The sequence below is a fragment of the Esox lucius genome, chromosome 22 (assembly GCF_011004845.1).
Source record: "Esox lucius isolate fEsoLuc1 chromosome 22, fEsoLuc1.pri, whole genome shotgun sequence".
NCBI classification, from domain to species: Eukaryota; Metazoa; Chordata; class Actinopteri; order Esociformes; family Esocidae; genus Esox; species Esox lucius.
In genome coordinates this window covers 21,775,450-21,782,903 of record NC_047590.1, presented here as the reverse complement: position 1 = coordinate 21,782,903, position 7,454 = coordinate 21,775,450, and the positions used below count along the sequence as shown (strand labels likewise).

Sequence of the window (7,454 nt, the reverse complement as noted above, 5' to 3'; positions counted from 1 at the left end):
AGGGTGTGGTAAGTTGCTGTCCTAACTCAACAGAACACATTCCCTTTATTATATTACTACCTAGTCTTCACACAAGGGGCAGGCTATCCTCCCCCAGATGGGTAACCTCTTCACCCCCCTAAAATGGGTTATATAGAAAGGCAGATTTACGAGTAACCCTTTAATTTGCTGATACCAGTCAATAATGACCCTCTCCTATATTCCTTTTCTTATCCAAACATGGGGATTCAGTACCTTTAACTAGTAACCCATTTATACATGTAAAGGACCAAGTATATATCAGTTCAAGAATTTCCACAACAGCTGATACTCACAACCCGCCTAAAGTGGAGCAAAACGCATCAGGGGCTATCCCAGTCAGCAGCGGGGTTGGGTACGTTGATTGTAGGGAAATGTCCCCCACCGATGCAGTGTCGCCGGGCCGGGAGGGACTATGCAAAAGTCCCAGTCCTCCCAGCCGTCTGCCTGGCGGAACACCGTGGGTGGGCTGGGGCCGTCAGAGGGACGATCCATCCAACCTGAGCAAAATAACTACAACACAGAGATCAATAAACCCCACACAAACTTTCCTAAAGCTTCCATCAAGTCCACACTTTCTACATACCGTAGCCTACGCCTTGCAAACAACTTTATATTATACCTTCTGCAACTTCTGTACATTACCTCGGCCATATTGCTCCAATCTGACCAGTAGGCCAGGCATCCGTCTCCGAACTAAACGCCATTAACCGGAAAACCTAACAACTCCCAGAGCGACAAAAGTTCACATGTCCAGACATCATAAACTTCAGACATAATTTTTGCTGGTCCACCGTAAACACGAAAGACCGGCAAACATTTACTGCCGCACTTGCACATCATTAAACCCAGCAAACCTAAGCGTGGCAAAAACGCCAGATCCAGAGCGAACAATGGTGTGGTCCAACCGTTGCCAGTCACCTTGGTACCTCGATTAACGTGCCCAGCATGCGTTAATAAGCTCGTCAGCCATTCCCGAGATATTCCTTACCACCTTACTGTTAACAGTTTACAATAAGGTCCAACCTTAACTGCAGATTTTAACAATAAGGTCCAACCTTTACTGCAGATTTTTACCCTGTGGTCTAACCGCAACTGTATTGTGCTCTTACCTCCTGAGTTCAACATTTGAGCCTGGGTACCTGTACTGATAAATCCCGAATATAATTTCATCCGGGCGCCCTGACTTTCACCTTTTTCGTAGCCAGCCTACAATCGGGGGAGGAATTAGGCTCCAGAGACCCAGTCTCCAGCTGTGCACGGTTGACCCGCTAGGATATGAGTTCAAGACACCAGGTTAGGTAACCAAAGGATGAGCCTCCAAAATGTGATGGTAATTCCATCGATAGACACTCTTAAATGAGTAAGTATAGAGACAAAATTATCTTGCCACAATCAACATTTTATTTGCAAATAGAGAGACGTGTCAAAAGCTTACAGAATAATCCTCTGAGGAATCTCTGAGGTAGATACATGAACAGTCCATATTTATTACAGTTAAAAGGGGTGTGCTAAGTTGCTGCACAGCTGACCTAACTCAAAAGAACACATTCCCTTTATTCTATTCCTACCTAAGTTGTAACCAAGGGGCATGCTGTCCTCCCCCACATGGGTAACCTCTTCAACTCCTGAAAGGTCTTACATCATCCAGACAGACAATAGATGCCCCAATGAGTTATACAGTAGCGCAGATTAATGAGCAACCTTATAATCTGCCAATACCAGTCAATGATGCCCCCTAGGCAAATACCAGATCCCCCTCTCCTACATTCCTATGGAACAAAGGACAGATACCCTTATTGGTTTAGGCAGATGAACAGATGGTCAGAGTACCTAGTGATCCTCTGATATTATGCATATGTGTGTGTCACAACCAAAGACTAGAGTTACAAATCAGGTAATAGAAAACCAGACATTTCTCAAATGTACATTAGTTCAAGAATTTCCATAACAGTGGCCAAAGCGCTGGGTGGTCCAAGAGAATGACAGCTTCACTCACCATCAGGTCATGCATACATTGTTAATGGAATGATTCAGGAAAGACATGTTCAGCTTCCGATCTAGCCGCTTGGAACATTAGCCGAAAATTGGTGGCGATTTCACAAGGACAAATATTTTGTTTATCATCTGAATTCTTTGCAGTGTTACTTTTTAAGTCGCAAGTGAGCTTCGGCAGAATTCCCTGTCATCTTTAACTTAATCATTTTTAAGCTCCACTAGGATATTCACGTTTCATTTGGCTATTTTCCAATGACTGAACCTGTCTTAGCTAAGCAGTTTGCTAAGGTAGATCAAATGTGTCATGAGCAGTGTTTTATTTTTGAAAAGATATGTTTACAGTTGTTATTTTTATTCTTTATTGCTCATTGTTCCCGAAAATGTGGAGGCACTTGCAATGCAAAATAATTTCTTGATTTACACATGAATCAAAGCACCTATATTCAAATAAAGGCTAAGTAATTTAATGTCTTACTTTTTACAGCAAGTAACTAAGTAAAGTAACTATCTACTTCATGGTAACTGAAACTACTTTTCAAAAAAACTTTTATTAGTTACTTTGAAAAGTAACGTTCCCCAACATTGGTCATGAGGCATGTTGAATATATATATATTTAAATAGGTATATGTGCAAACAGGGTGTGTGAGTTGTATTATATCTACGTAATCATGTATGAAACCGTGTCTTTAAAATATAAAGTGTATATTATAATGGGTGTCAGCTTGCAGTTCTTTTTGTAATACTTGGTACTATGCAGCAACAGGGCCCCCTCCATACAAGGGGCCCCAAATAATTACTTGTTTTGCATGTTGGGAAACACTGCCTTCTGATTCTGGAAATTTGTATAACGTAATTGCTTATATCACCTGGTTCACATGATTCTGCTCAACATAGTAAAAGAAATATGGTAAACATGGTGTGGTTAGCATTAATAACAGAATCTGGCAACACAATAAAATGCTTATCATGAAATTCAAACAAACCCACTTGATAATAGACTAAGATGGATTAATAAAATGGCAGTGTATAAGGTAACATAAACTCACTGGCCTCTTCCATAGGTATATTAGGTATTCCTATATTGTATTGTAGTCATTTTTTATTTTATCTACATCATGCTATTGTTATGTTATCGATAAAAGCACAAATATGTCCTGTTTTGTAGATTTGGACAATGTACCTTCAAAGCATGAAAACAAGCATTGCAGTTGGCAGGTAGTTTTGTAAATGGAATGCAAGTTGTTACAAGGACTTCAATGATAAAGATGTCTCACTGCTTAAAATAGATATCTCTTTTGCAAAAGTTCACAGTTAAAGATCTTTCTCTGATCTCAAACTGAAATGTGTTCATGAAGATCACATGAGAAGCAGACCCCTTCCCCTCCCCACATCCTGTATTCGTTGGTCCAACACGCTGTGTGTGGTTTCCTGTTTCATTCTGTATTTTCACCTATAGACGATAGAGAAAACAGACTCTACCACACAAAAAAGAACAAATTCAAAGAATAAAAAAAGAAATATGGACACATGAAAAATATCCCATAAAATAGCAGCCACATGGAAAATGATTCAAATGCAACAGCTGTGTAAGGACATCTTTCATTTATGTAGAATGTCTTCCTACAAACAGGGCCTTCCACGATTATTGGCACTCTTAGTAAAATTGTTTACTACAGCATCAAGCTTTTGGCCACCTGTGACATTAAATAACCTGTGGGGTAACCTAAAACAAGAGTGCATAATCAAGGTATCTGCAAGATCTGGACGGATTTTAGATTTTGCACCATAAGTGTGGATTGGAATATACATCATGGAAGGCCACTGAAGGCAATTTATAAAACACAATGGACACTTTTCTCAAATGCTGTGTAAACTACCATCCGTTAAATATAAACGATGGGCTCCCCTTAGATATGTGTTGAGTTTGATATAACATGTATCGTTGATGTTCTCATTTTCAGCTTGAAGTGCAGGGCCATTAGCTAACACCATCTCATTGGTCTGATCTATGATGAATCTATGAATCAAAAACACAGTGTTTCAATAAGCAGTCTTAATGCCCAAATCTACCAAAATCACATAATTAAAACAGTGAAGTCTGTTTTCCCAGCCAATTATTAATCCTTGTCCAAAAATGCATGTTCTTATACATTTCTGCATTTAATTCGATTTTTAGTCCAGGAACAGATTTAAATAAAAAAATCTGCCATTGGTGTATAAAAATACAATTACATAACCTACATAATTGCTAATGTTATCCAAATTATATTTGCATGATATACGCATTTATTCATTAACCTTACCTCAAGTAACTCCAATATTACAAAAGAGAATAACATGAGTCCAATGTTGTATGTCCAGTTCGGTCCACTGTTGTTGGCTATTGTTTTAACTGTGGGAGCTGAAGACCAAAATTACATTATTGATTAATTTGTAATTTTTTTGGTTGGTTAGCAATTTGATTGATTGGTCTTATTGCAATGCTTGTGATGTGGGTTAGAGGAAATGTTTGAAATAAACAAACAGAAAAACATATGGACAAATACCATTGACTGTGATATATTTGAAGTGTCCATTGGCAGTTTGGCCATTGATTTCACATTCTGCACGGCACTGATAGTTTCCTTGGTCAGCACTGGTCAGCTGTATAATTTCTACATCAATCTGTCGAAGTCTGAGATGAATGCCCTCCAGAAGCGTCTCATTGACAACGGTAAGGTACTTCTGAGGATCAAAGAGTTCTGGACAGTGTTCAGAAACATTTTGTTGAGAGCACCAAAATGCTTTAATATGACCACACTCTTTTATGTCATATTCTGCTTTACAAATGAGCCTCAAAGACATGCCTTCAGTCCCAATCAAAGTTTCCTTGTGGTACTTCAAATTAACTGCATCTGCAGGAGCTAAGGAGTGGAAATAAAAGAAACGTTATACAACTCAACGGTTCAAAAGATCTAGTTTATTGACTTCTTATGTTGACTTCTGAGTTTTTGTAAGTATATATGGGGTATTTGAAGGTGTAACACATTGGATATGTCCTTTCTAAAGAAAAGTTGAAAAGGAAGGTTTTGAGTGAGGAACAGAAGTGTGAAAATTAAAAGACCACTGCAAGTTGAACAATTCTGTTCCACACTCAAAACTTTCCTTTTCAAATCTGAATATTTTCTGAATGCACTGTAACCTCAAATAGAAACAGATAATTCAATGTAATTAAACTTTGTATTACATTTACAAATCCAATATAGAGCCAATGTTCTTTAATGTCAAATACTGTAAGTAAATTACAGGAACAGTATGCTAAATTCAAGACAGATCTACCTGCCACCGGAGGGGCATTCCAGAAATATGTATTAGTAATTTAGTGAGCTCTGTCAAACAAGAACTTTAGCACACTCTTGTTTTCGGCTAAGCAACAAAAGCTTGAGTCTCATCAGAAACCATAACGACAAATGCACCGAACCAAAATTGCTACCTATTTGGTTAAGTTAATTTTATCCAGTCCAAGTGAATAAAACACAGAGCATATCCACAATTCTGATTCTCTTCCGTCACTAGGGCTTTTCCCTTCGCCAATACATCAGAGCCTAAATTAACCACTGTGCATTACAAAGGAAAAAATATATTGCACCTTGAATAGATCCTTTAGATGATTCACAATAATTGATTTTGGAACGTTGTCATTAATCTGGTCAACCTACTCAGCTCGCCCCATATGTCTAATTTAACCCAACGTGGTTTCACTTTGACTATACAAATTGTGTATTGCTTTGCAAGTAAAAATTTAGGGAACACCACCGTTGATTGGAAAAAAGATTGGAAACCTAGCAGAAAATGAAACTACATCCGTAAGGAAGGCTGATTTGATAATCAAACAGGTCTACACTCAAATAGATAATATAATATATACCACATTATTTTGGAGAAACATATGCATGATTGTTGTAGTAGGTAACAAAGATATGCTCAATGTTTTGACTTGTTTTCTGTCATCATCATAAAGACTCTTTCAAATGTTGTGGGTCCATTATCTGGTTAAGAGAAGCCGAAAAACCTCAGGACACCCTGAATTTGTTCAGCCATCTTTCTGGAATATCACTCTGCTCCTTATCACTGAAGCTGAGTGAAACTATTGTTTTTAAAATAGATATTTTATAGAAAATATATGTTACATTAATTTAGCTGATTCTCTACAATGTTTACTGCATGTTCTCACACACATTATCAAAACAGGTCAGATTTTTTGCAACCAGGAAATGACTGCGATTTCTACACCTGCCTCACACCCCAAATGCAAAATCCATAGCATTTCCATTACGACAGCAATGTGGTCTTTTTGGAGATAAATCAATTGGGCAAGTATAACAATACTGAGGATAATAAGTACTGTGAAACACTATCAACCCAATATTACTGCATATATATTGTGAACAATATCAGCGATAACAAAGCAAAATTCACACAGAAAAAAGTGTAGCACCTTTCAAAGAATTCAAACATTTTGAAATACAACATATTTTAAAAGCATTAACCACACCTAGGGTCTTACCATATCCCATTTTCGATTAAGGTGAGTTCATTACCCACTTATAAAAAAACATTAGTACTCACTTGTGCCGAGAGAAGATAACTGACAGAGACAGACAGTCATTGTCAGCAGGGACAGCAATTTTAAGCCAAGCCTAACCATTCTCAAACACTAGCATGCCAAACTGAAGGTTGCTTAAATAAAAAACTTCCACATGAGCTTGTTACCAGGAGTCCACAAATTAAACAATTTTAATGGACACAAAAAACAAAACTCTCTCCATTCTGCTAGCAATAAAGACTAGGGCAGGCTAGAATGTATATATGTGTCCACTGTGGGCGTATTCTCTGTGTTCCACTCGAGACATGGGGGCTGTCTTTTACCACAAGATGGAAGATAAGAGCGGTATAATGCGTGTGTATTGTATTGTTCAACTCAATAGAGTTTTCAATAGAATAATCTGTCTTTGAAATAACTTGTTGGCTGATGTTATTATCAGTATGTATCTGGGTGTGTACATAAGTGTATTGTAATGTATAATGAAAAATAAAAAGTTATACTGGATTAATTAACAAAATTACAGTTAAACCATCTAATTAAACTTGACAAGCCCATAGTCATTATATCATATAAAATCCATTCCCATTCAAGTGACAATATTTGTGCTGTAACCTTTAATATCAAACAAGTTTTGTATAATTTTTATGTATTCCTGTAATTTATACTATCTGGGTACGATCAAATTTCATAAAAAATATTATCTTAAATCGGACCTTGAAAGGGGCACTTGTGTAGAATCCTGTCTCCTAACAATGGCACGACTTGTCTCCTGCTTGTCTCCCCTTACTGAACAAGACCGGTATAGTCAGGGTTGGGCAGGTTACTTTTTAAATGTAATCCATAACAGTTACA

The 7,454-nt window shown here is 37.6% G+C and overlaps 1 long non-coding RNA gene across 1 annotated transcript; it reads right to left on the bottom strand.

The window, feature by feature from the left end:
* Positions 1 to 232: 232 nt before the first annotated feature.
* Positions 233 to 6,857, bottom strand: LOC105009680. Its single transcript, XR_827835.3, has 4 exons — positions 6,626 to 6,857; positions 4,564 to 4,920; positions 4,321 to 4,418; positions 233 to 4,034 (listed from the first exon to the last, which is right to left on the bottom strand). It is a non-coding gene; the product is annotated as an uncharacterized LOC105009680 (long non-coding RNA).
* Positions 6,858 to 7,454: the final 597 nt, after the last annotated feature.